Source organism: Haliaeetus leucocephalus, unplaced genomic scaffold, assembly GCF_000737465.1.
Source record: "Haliaeetus leucocephalus isolate CR32 unplaced genomic scaffold, Haliaeetus_leucocephalus-4.0 Scaffold506, whole genome shotgun sequence".
Lineage (NCBI taxonomy): Eukaryota > Metazoa > Chordata > Aves > Accipitriformes > Accipitridae > Haliaeetus > Haliaeetus leucocephalus.
The window spans coordinates 632,273-644,534 of NW_010972942.1; positions in this window are offsets into that span (position 1 = coordinate 632,273).

The following is a 12,262-nucleotide window of genomic DNA, read 5'->3' on the forward strand; positions in this document are numbered from 1 at the left end:
TTATTGTACAAATTGCATTTGATACTTACTTAATAGTAGGGAGGATGAGAGAACAATGTATTTTTCAACACAAAACCAAGGAAAAAACCTTTGTATTTTCATAGTCCTTTAGCTGTTTGTAGTCATATGTGATTACTAGTCAAGTCATCATTGCAACAGTTTTAAGGACAAACAAATAAAGAACATGTCCTTACTGTAAAAATAAGGAAACGGAGGCAGAGAAATGTTATGACCTCTGACTTCTATAGACACAAGTCTCATGCTGCATGAGTAGCCCAGTTAGGACTGATTTTTCAGTTGCTTATCTAAGCACTTAAGGAAGGACTTTACTCATTGCTGTATTAGAATAACAGTTAATGTATTTTGCCTTGCTGTCCTATTAAAAGTAATGGCAAGATGAGGAGCAGAATTAACCCTTCTGCCAGTTTCTGTGCTCTGCTATTCCTGTGAGCCACTGGGCTGCTTGCAATGGACACAGTGCTATTATTATCCAGAGGAGATTTTAGGTGTGAAAGGTCAGAGTTTGCTAAAATTTTCCTTGGAGATTTCTCTTGCTCTGACGCACCCTTCTCATCCACTTTAACCAGCTCTTGAAGATGGATATTAACAAGTTGGTCTATTCACCTTTTCAAGGTGATATTCTACTTTCAGAACCATTTTCATTTAATGACAGAAATATAAACAATTCCCAGTGCTTCAAATAACCTGGTGGTAACTCTCCATGGTAAAATACTGCTCTGTTTGTAGAAGAGAACTCTTATTTCAGGAATGAAACTTCCAACAAGTGCCAAACAGGGTCAGTAAAAAAAAAAAAAAAAAAAAATCCATTTCTTGTTCAAAAAGGCAGACTTTCGTTATCCATGTAATTATATTGTGTTGAACAAAAAGACAAAAATTAAAATTCCACCCTTCTCATTAATCTTTATATCAGTCCATTCTTCATTATGAAGTGGGTTGAATATATTATCTATCAGAAGTTCACATATTTCCCATAATTGGAAGAACTTATATTTGTAGAATTACTTTTTCATCCTCAACATGTGACTGCCAGTCATGTTTTGCAGCACAAGTTTCAGATATTTCTATTCTTTTCCAGACAAAGTAAAAATTTAACACTAGAATAAAATAAATCTAAACTCTCACAGGTTCAGTATCAGTCTTTATTCTGCCATCTAAATTATTCTATTTTTAAAAGCTTTTGAAGATTTTTTTAATTTGGATATCTGTGGCTTATAAATATCTCTCAATGTTAGACAGGAATGGGCTCCACCTGAGCAGCCCCTGCAACATTTTGGAAAGAAAAGCTACTGCATAAATCTGTAAGTGTTGACCAACATCGTGTCACTATTCCAGTCAGGGAAGTTATCAGAAAGTGATAACTGAACTTTTTTACAAATATTTTCTTGAACTTTGTCTCTATTTTATATTTCTAAATTTAATTTTTTTAATGTTATATGTTTTTAAACTCTTTTGCTGTACTGTGGGATGTTTGTTTGTTTGTTTGTTTTCTTAATTTAAGAACAAGAGAAGGGAAGAATGAGATTTGTAGTTAATGACAGCAATAAAAACAGCCAGTTATATTCAGTAAGAAAAGCTATTCCAAACCAAAAAACCTAATCAGAATGAATTATCAAGAGGAAAAACCTTGGTCATTTTTATAGCAGTATCAAGAGGCACAGTAATATTCAAAGCAAAAGCAGCTATATAACATCTGGTAGCACTAGTACATCCACACGTGAAACTCCCTCACTCAGCTTTTCCATGTCCATGTTGTCCTGTAAATTTATGATCTTTATAACCAACATGAGACAATATGACTGTTGTATATTGCATAACTCGGTGCCAAAATCTCATATTTGACCTAATTCTTATTTTTTTTAATGAAATAGTCTTTTGGAAATTTATGACTGGGTATGAAAAATGATCCTTTGAAATGATAACATTAAAAGGGAATCTGTAAAAGAGACTTGCCCAGGGTTCTATGTGTTGCCCTTGAGATTCATCTTCTTGTATCTTAATAAATCTATCACAGGATGTGTGCATAAGTACTGTATTGAGCCTGAAGTCATGTTACCTAAGATTCACTGGGCCTGCACAGCATGAGAAAGGGAAATTGTTACTAAAGGTAAGGCTAATGAGCAATGATTCAGTTAGGGGAACAAAGCAGCTCTGCTGCTGCAAATGTTGCCCTTTGGGTATGATTTAGAGGTGTTTGCCAAACCCAAAGGGGGAAACAGGAAGAGTCCAGGCCATTTTTGCCACTTTGTCACTTTGAATGTCCACTCTAGTTTCAGTGGAATATGACTTTCAGTTCTAGTTCTCTAGCACCAAAGCAAAAGGAAAAATAGGATGAGCTAATAAGAAGCACCTCAGAACAGGCACTGCCTTTTTGCTCAGTGGGAAATCCAAACTTGGGTGTTTTCACCCCAGCATTCTGAGGTAACCACAAACATAAGTTTTGATTTGCGATATTCAAGGCTATTACCCTCAGCCTTATGACAAATATCAGCCCCTCTCCCTTTCATCCAGTGAATATTAGAGCAGTTTTATGAAGTATAACAGCTTCCAAAAGGAGAGAGGAAATGTATATCTACAACAAAGAAGTTTTATTCATGCAAAATTACTTGACAGTGGCAAATTGTTCTTATCGACTGCATTTTGTATGAATTGTACTTTGCCTTTCTATTAAAAAAAAAGATTTTTGTGCAATTTAGGTAGTGGTTTTTTTATTGCACAGGTGTATTCATGCTGGATCATGCTTTATCCTCCATACTGACTAGAGCAGAAATCTGAGGTATAGCTGAGAACTAAGTAAGAATCAGTCATTTACTCTGCATCCTGAGGATTGAACCAGTGACCTGTGACATGAGATGCCCCAGAACTGTGCCTGTTTGCAAGGTATCTGGAATGGAAAATGAGAGTCTGAACTGAGCAGCTCTGAAACATTCACTTAATTCTCCTGTATTTCATGTAAAATGAAACTTTCCAACCAGTTGACTGGAGCCTTTTGTTGTACATTTCTTAAACCCCAGAAATTTCCTGATATTTTTTATAAGCATCATTACATTTTCCCAAATTTTTCACTTGCAAAAAGCTGTTGATAAAATGGATCATTCAGAAAAGTCTATCATTGTAAATAAGAACCCTTGCAACCGTATTCTCCTCACATAAAAATCAGAGGTTATTTAACATTGGATTTCAGCTCACACTTATATAAAAAAATGTTATGTTGAACTAGATGTGATTATTTTCTCTTTGATTTTTTAATCCAAATGAAGCCCACAAACATTATCTGAATTTCACATTTGATTAATAAAATAAAATCAAGTCACTGGGCCTCTATTAAGTTGATGGATATCTCTTTTAGATGCGGAGATTTGTTAATTCAAGAATATGTTAAGTCCTTTTTTTATCTGTGTCACTGAAATCTTGAATTTCACATTCTGATATAAACAATACTTCATATAAATCTCCATAAAGGGTAGGATTCAGCTCACAAAGACACTTGAATTAGGTGCCTACATGTAGGTGCTTGTTTATGTACTAGGTGTCTCTAGTACCCATTATACACACACAGCAGATCTGACAGATATACTCACATCACCTTACAACAGACCTACATTTTGTCAAAGATTGTATCACCATTAGGTGTAACGGTGGTTTAGACAAGTTTTTTACGTAGACACCTAGTGAAAGATTCAGTTGCTTAAACATAGGCATATAGTGCCATAGGAGATAATCTGGAGCATCCCTCCTGTATCTTAGCCCTGCTCCAGAAAGGTGCAGCTCCCTTATAGCTCCACACTTGCTGGCAGCAAGATGCCTATGTTCAGGCAAGTAAATTTAATCCTGTATGCAGACATCTTGACTTGAGTGTCTTAATCTGCAAGGTGAAACTCACCTTTCGTTTGACTAAATTTCTATTCTTTGATTTACTCTGCATATGTAGTTTTCCTGCAGACTTTCTTCCCTGAAAGGTTTATCTCCTTTTATAGGGTGGTGAAGTGCTGAAGGCTAACATAAACCATGTGAAATATATAGTTGCTACCAATTTTCTCACATAGACCAATGGTGAAATAAGGTTCATGTCCTCACTCTGAAAATATGGTATTTCCATAAAAAAAAGGGGGGGGGGGGGGGGCAAAAAACCCCACCAGCCTTCTGTTGTCTATTAGACTTGCAGATTTGTTTCCCTTATATTTTTTTTTCACCTCTGCAATTATACCTGGGGCCAGGGGGGAGATACTATACCCTTCTCCATCCTCACAATAATTGTCTTTTTTTTCTTCTGTGCAACATAAGTCCTCTGAGTCATTTGAGATAAGCCCATCACATAAACACAGCCCACCATGTGAGACTACATCCAGTCCTTTATACATTCAAAGGGTTGTAACTAGTAGGAACCCACAGTGTACTTTCTTGTAAGAAGAATGTGTTTCAGGTTTGGGGATTTTTTGCTATGTGGTGACGTATTTCAGGTATTTTTAAAGTGTTTTTATTTATTTTTTAATGATTTTCTATTTTTGTTGTTTTCTTACATATCGATATGTCTTGTAATGGTTTGGGTGTTTAATAGGAGGCCTTGTTTTTTTAAGATCTTTGCTGTATAATTTCCAACATTTATTTCTACTGCTTGAAACAAGGTAGAGAGTTCTATGGAGCTGAAATTCCCAGTGGCTGTGTATGATGTTATACTTGAAAACTCCATTTAGAGGACAGAAAAACACAGGAAATTAGAGTCCTTTTTACTGGTCCCTAAGTATCTCTAAAGCATTTGTTTCCTAATCTGAACAGTTCATTTATTTTGTTCATTTTTTATTTTTAAATGGGGGGCTGTTTTGCAAAATGCCAAGGTCAGTATTACAATAATAAGAAGAAATAAGTTTTACTGCTTCTAACACCATTTACTTCCTCCTGTACTGCAGAGAATATGACATTATACACCAAAAAAAAAATCTCATTCAAACAGACATTTTCTGCTTTACCGCTTGACTTTCTGTGAATAAGTAACCTTTCACATTGCGAAAAATTTTGTGGCAAATTATCTCCCTAAATAGAGTTTATACATACTGTATGTCATGCTACAAAAGCAAAAGCGAATAAGAGGGAGAGACATTGCAACTTGTCTTGTAAAGGTTTATCAGTAGGGAAAAAAATTCATATATTTGTTATTGCAGTTCATTATCACTTCTGTATTACCAGTGGTGAATGTTGTTATGCATTAAATATTAAAGTCTGGAGATTGTATTTCTACTAATTTAAGGTACTGTTGAATCTCTTTTTAAGTGTTAATCTTGCCTTCTGTATCTGGAATGTATTATCATATTGCTTGAAAGATCAGCTGACTTTTTTTTTTTTTTTTTTGCATATGCAGAGTAGTATCTGCAGGGTTGAGTTTCCCATGCTTAGGTAGAGAGCTATTGCAGCACACATACTTCACGTCAAAGAAGAATACCAGCCCAACATATAATTCACTTGTGGAACACTGCCACAAGGTAACATTGACATCAAATGCCTAGCATGATTAAAAAGAAAACTAGACCTTCACAATTCAAAATGAAACTGAACCGCGAGCTGTGGTATGCTTTGAAAGCAACTCTCCTTATGTGCAGGCTGCATCTTCAAAGTCTCTTGACCCCCACTCAGCACAATTTCTTAAACTGAGGTAAAATATTAAAGAAAAACAAAGTAGGTGTACAGTCAGACTACAGTTATCCAAGCACCCGCAGATGAAATCAGGTACATAATAGCACGTAAGGGTCAGCTGACATGGACTGAACACAAGTAGGAATTAGAAATGTAATATAATCAGATATTTTGAGCATTCTGCTATTGGTCTTACTTTATCTAAGTACTTTCACAAATGAAGTCCTTGAACATTCTTAATCTAAATAGCATCTGAAAAAGGATGTGACAGCCAGATCCAGAAGACGGTTCACAATGTGAATGACAGAATATAGGTATCTATACTCAAAGCAGTTATCAAGCCTTGATTGCTGCTTGTCAGTTACTCAAGAACTCCTGTATCTAGTTCTGGTTTCAACATGAAAACCACTGTAAATGCCTCCCCTTGTTCTCAGAATCTCTGTCAAAAGTAAATCTTGTGTTTTAGAACAACAAAAAACAACAACAAAAAACCTAACAACAATAATATGGGTTTAATAATAATTATTATTATTCCAATGTACATATGGCCAGTGCCCTTAGATAGGATGATGTAAGTATGAATTCCCTGCCAGTATTGGGCCAATATCTAAGCTCTCTTTCCCATGAAGGTTTGGACCAGATGATCTTTCGAGGTCCCTTCCAACCTGAGCTATGCTATGCTATGCTATGCTATGCTATTCCATTCCATTCCATTCCATTCTATGATTCTAGTTCAGTATTTTGTGTCAAAAGTTATTGAATAAAATGCATTACCAGTATTTTTCTAAGCTGCAATTCCTGAATTCAGAGAGTGCCTACCTATAATTATGAATGAGGCCTAGAAGAGAAAGGAAACTGAAGACAAATTCTTCTGCCTTTGTGTTTGCCCCAGTGGGAAGCCCCGCAGAGCAGGGAGTCTTTCTCTGGGCTGGTTTTCAGCTGTCCGTCTTTAAGGCATCTAACCAGGGGGAGCTCGGAGACCTGCAGGTCTCCATCATCGACATCCAGTGTCCTGTACTGGGGAAGAGACTGCACTGGTCTTAATTTTCTCTTTGGCTGTATTCAGCCCTGTGTTTAACTCTTCCCAAAACTCTTCTCTGCCTAGGGAACATATACTGAGTGCATTATGGTTTTGCACAATGGATCTCACCTCAGTCACTTAGTCCATGTCTACATGGTAAGACATGGACCTTCAGCACTTGGCTGAATTGCAAGTGTCCTTCTCACACACCTGACTCAACTGCTTCTGGCTCAGCGTGGTGTAGCCCATACATGCACGTTTCTTCTAGACACACCAGTGCATCAGAGGGTGCTTGTGCGCAGCCAAGCCTCACGGGGCATTGAGCCAAGTACTGTTCACACAATTCATACTTAGACCCAGCCTTAGGGATTTAGAAAACATTGACCATCAGGATCCATTTCATATCCTTCCTTTTCTTTTACTATCATGTAATTTCCTCCAAGAATAAGCCAGAGCCATGGCTTATTCTTGGATAACAATGTCTCATATCTTATGCTAAGTGTCTTAGCAGAATATTTCTGAAAGTTACGGTGGCAGGGCCTGGAGGTTGAGGAATTGGAACCATAAACAACCAATAATAAAAAGTGACACGTGACTGCTAGTAATAAAATATAAGAACAGAACCCTAAGTTTCCTAAACTTTATAACGTTGTTTGAGGTACTATTCCTTTTGTACTTTACAGCATCAGTTAAATGGCAAGGAACTTATTTCCAGAAAAGATGTTGGGTTTTTCTCCTGCAGAGTGCATTTAAATTTCCAAGAAATCTCAAATAGCTTCAAGTTGTGAATTCCTAATCATTGAATCCAATATTTTTGAATCATAACCCTAAATGAGAACTCAGATTATTTTGGTGGTTATAGTATGCTGTGATGCAGGGAACATAATTATAAAAAGACAGGTACACTCTTACTCTGGGTCTGAATTTTAATAAATGGTTTCAACAAAAAAATATTCATTACCATGATAGTTGTTTTCCCTTCTCTACGTTAAACTCTGGAACAGAATTATTAAATAAGTCAGTTTATTGAAATACTGAATTCATTCTACATTAAACTAAAAATGTTAATTGCTCACAAAAATAAGTATTCTATGAAGCCTTGTTTCCCTATAAACAGATTTCCCATAAATTTAACAGACTACTTTAGTCTCATCACAAGAGTACACTAGAGGAGAAAGAAAGTCATAAAATAAAGGTGACTTGTATTGTTGTTTTTAGCTAGCTGTAAAATTATAATATTACGTCTCTGTTAATATACTAGGCAGTAAACAGCTTCCACAAATGTTCTAAGAGCAAAGATTTTATACAACAGCCATTAGAACCAAAATGTAGAAGAATACAAATTATAATGTATTTATGTAACAGATTGGTAATATAAAGAACGAGTCTTCACCACTAAGATTTGTTAGATTAAGATCTATAATATACAATAACTTCAGATACACATGATAGAAGCAACATGGATTTCCTCTTAAATAATGTTTTGATCTCCCCTATTGAAATCTTACATCCACAGACACTGAAAAGCTATAATAATATGAGTATAGGTTCTGTCTGTGTAATTTTTAAGCTGAATTATGAACACACTTATTCATGTGTTAAACTTCTAAAAAGTTACTAGAGCGCTCCTGGAAATTAAGCACACTGATCCTACTGATCAGTAAAATTATGTGTGCAAAGTTCAGTACATGAAGACAGTTTTGTACATAAAACTCCTCCAGAATATCAAAATGTTTTTGTAGGTTTGGAATCAAACTTTCTCACAGATTCATAGCTCTGTGAATATAATATAATTTAGTGTATCTCTATGCCAAAATCACAGGAAGTATTTGTTGTCTTTTACTTAAGCTGTGCTTATTCTGGTCCTTTATTACATAGCTTTACTTTATTAATTAGGTTCTGTTGCAGCAAATTGTCTTCATTACTGATTTATGTTTAAGTTATATCATTATGGATCATCACTACTTCTATGAAAATTATCAATAAACAAATACTAGTTAATCGGTGACCATCTATATTTTTCAAATAATATTGTAAAGACGTCATAATGGTGAAGTTTTATTGCTTAACTGCACTACATTTCTTTACATAAAAATAATAATTAGAGTGTTTGATACTTGTTAAGTAGATTAAAAAAGTCACTTTGATGGTATTCAACCATTGCTAATCAGTCTGTGCTATTAATTAAAACTTAATGACCTGAATCTTTCTGATATTGACAAAATGTGGTTTATAATTACACAGGAATTTAAATAACGCGGCTAAAGTAATGCTAAAAGGGCAAAACTTCAACAGTTTTCTTACTCACAGAATGAAGTAAGATTTCATAACTAAGCTTGTCCTTTTAATTAATAACAAACTTGGTAAATTTTTCCTTCGCTTAATAAAGTTGATCACTTTGTATACTTTTGTAAATCAATCCGGCACAAATATTCGGTGGAATTTTAGTCTATACACTGCAGATACAATGGAAAGTGTTTTATAAGTCATTGCTTAAATGGCCACCAGGTCATAAATTTCAATTCAATTAGCTTTTTAATCTAACGTATTAAGTCTTGCAGGTCTAGTCTTAATGTGCAATAACATAATTCTTCTACATATTAATTATACTGTTTCTATTAGAGAAAAGCGGGAGATACTGCCCTTGAAAACAGCTGTTTGCCAGTACTCTAGCTGATAGTATAACTTTTAAGTCAAGATTTTTTTCTAGTTCTACACTGAATCTGAAGAATGAGACAGTCTTTTCCATCGTGTCCTGCATTTTCATTACATAACACTTAGGGTCTGCTCCTATGATGTGTGATGAGCCAAACAGAGAAGGAGCTCAGGACCTATGACCGTCAATACATCTTATCCCTGAAACTTAAAGTGTTATCACTCCCTTCTTTCTCACAGCAAAGACAGGAGAACCGATCATAACGCTTTCCCCTGGGGGGACAGGGCTGGGCAGGGGCACGGGTTCCCAACAAGGCTGTGCTGGCTCCATCCTTGGAGGTTTCCAAGCGCCAACATGGCACAGCCCTGAGCAGCCTGGTCTGAGCTCCAAGCTCTGAAAAACAGCTTGGACTAAGCTATTTTCTGAGCTCCTTTCTTGGCCTGCTTGAGTGCTAATAGGTTCCATCCCCTCCCACCATTTTTTTTTTTTTTGTGGTTTATTTTGGTTTGTCCTGTATTTTTCTCCCTCTATTTGTCCTTCCGCTTCAAATGAATGAGTCTAAATGCAAACCATTTTCTTTCATCTTTTTTATTATTTAAAACCAAATCAGTGAAGAAATCGAAAAGTTTCACTGAAGACATTATAGTTATGAGTAAAAAGTTGTGAATTCTGAGGTGTTTTGCTGTTGTAAGATGTGAAAACAGAGATACTGAATATGTTGATTTTATTTTATTTTTTTATGTAATTAAATTAGTAATACCTGATTTACATTAAAATAAAAAAATTAAGTAATTAAAAGGGGGGTTAGCCATAAATGTGACTATCAAGACCAATTTTTTTTTAAACAGATTAATTTTAAATTGTATATATTCATTAATAGATATATATGATGCTGATTAAAAGAAACAAAAAGACATATCCAATCACTTTTTAAAACCTTGGCTTCAGGGAAGGAGAATTCCTAGAGCTAGGAGCAACATCTTGAGAAACTTTTAGCAAGACTGGCAGCACTAGTGAAATAAGTACTACTTAACTGCTTGCAAAGTTTTCACAATTTTTAAACCATATTTTCCTGCACAAATTGCAATCCTGGTGTTAGTACTTGGCCTACAGTGACTCCTGCTGCAGTTCCAACTGGGTATGGTACCTTTTCTTCCTATTACAGACTTTTTGTTCAGAGCTAACACAGACTGTTTAGAGATGCTACTTCAGACTTAGGTGCACTTCTGTGGCTGGTGAAATCATTCTTGCCTGTGGTATGTGGCTTTTGAGATATTTCTGGGAAAAGTAATGTGGCAATATCAAACACATTATTATAGGGCTAGATTCCTGTTGACAGCCCCACTCTTGAGGGAAAACTAGCTGACAGGGGTAGGCAATTGTAGCTGGCTCTTGACTTATTTCCTCACCTTCTACCCTTTCTTCTGGGTTTCACAAATGGCAGATTAAAAGATGATCCTGATCCATTATTTATTTTGATAAAGTAAAAATAAAATCCATACAACTCCTCAGGTCCTACAGAATGCATAAACCCAAGAAAGTTTGTAAAAAGTTCCAGCAAGGGAAAAACTGAACTTGTAAATTCATACACAAGAAACAATGAAAAGAAAAAACGGGTAACAATAACTAGAACAGTGATCAAAAGAGATACATTAGAAGATAAACTTTTTAAGCAGCCAACAGAAGTAGCTGTAAAATTGCTATGCATTTTTTTTTCTCCAAATAGATCTGTCCAAGAAACTCCATTATATACTTATTTTCATTTATGGTGTTTTCTTTACTATGTATTTACTGGTCTTCTAGAAAATAATGCCTTGAAACTTCATTCCAACAATCCACTTCTATGAGATAAGTTTTTTTCCATTAGCTTCAGTAGTGATATTAAGAAAAGGATAAAAACCCCCACATTAAAACTTTTCCTTCCTCTTTATTAGAAACATTAATTAAATTCTGTCATTGTTCATTGCTCTAAGTATTGCTATCCATCTATAGTCAATTCTATTAAGTATTGGTGCTTTATGCCAATAAAATATAAATTATGATAGAATAATTTTAAGAGGATGTAATGGGTATATAAGGGTATATGGGCAAAATATTATTAATGTGTTAATAACCAAGCACCCTCACTAAAAATACACACATTGGAAGTGAAAAATAAAGCCACTGCAAATACCAAATAATTTTCTTTCTAATGTCAGCATTTTTCACTTATTCAGTTAGAAGACATTCCCTCAAGAAGTGCAAGAAATGCAAAAGTATCTGTATGATAGCACCATGGTATACCTGACAGCTTTAATCATACATTGTGTTTGAGATAACCCATACATTATAAGTAATCTCTTGTAAATAAATATAAAATCTAAAAGAACATTTTCCATTGTATAACCCAGTCAGTCATATTTGACCTTGTAAAGATACTCAGCTTCTTATTAAAGCTTATAAAAATATTTATCCCAAGTTTCAAGAAAAATATTTATCCCATGTTTCAAGCTCCTTTCCTTAAAACATATTAGAAATTTGAGTATGGAGGGATGGTGGAACATTTGTAATACTTTAAGAGTATCAAACATTTCCAAGTCATTAAATAAAAGTAATGAATCAATACATGTTCTGGCATTGCTCATTAATACATCACTGAAGTTGAGATTTATCCTTACGTTGTAGGACCTCGAATAGAAATATCTTTCATAATTAATTAATTGAAAGACATATGATGTTGGATTGCTAATCTGCAAGTAACAGTTATTCTCAGCAAAGTATTTTTTAATTGGGTCAGAAGTGAAAACTGAATCTGCTGGCCAAAGTAACCTATTTTTCCCTGTAACCACAATGGAGTTAGTCTCTCTCTTTGGCATGTAGTTTCAATTGTTTGAATGACACAGTTAATTTTGCTTCTATCTCCATGCATATTTATGCACAGAAAAAATGAGATGTTAGAA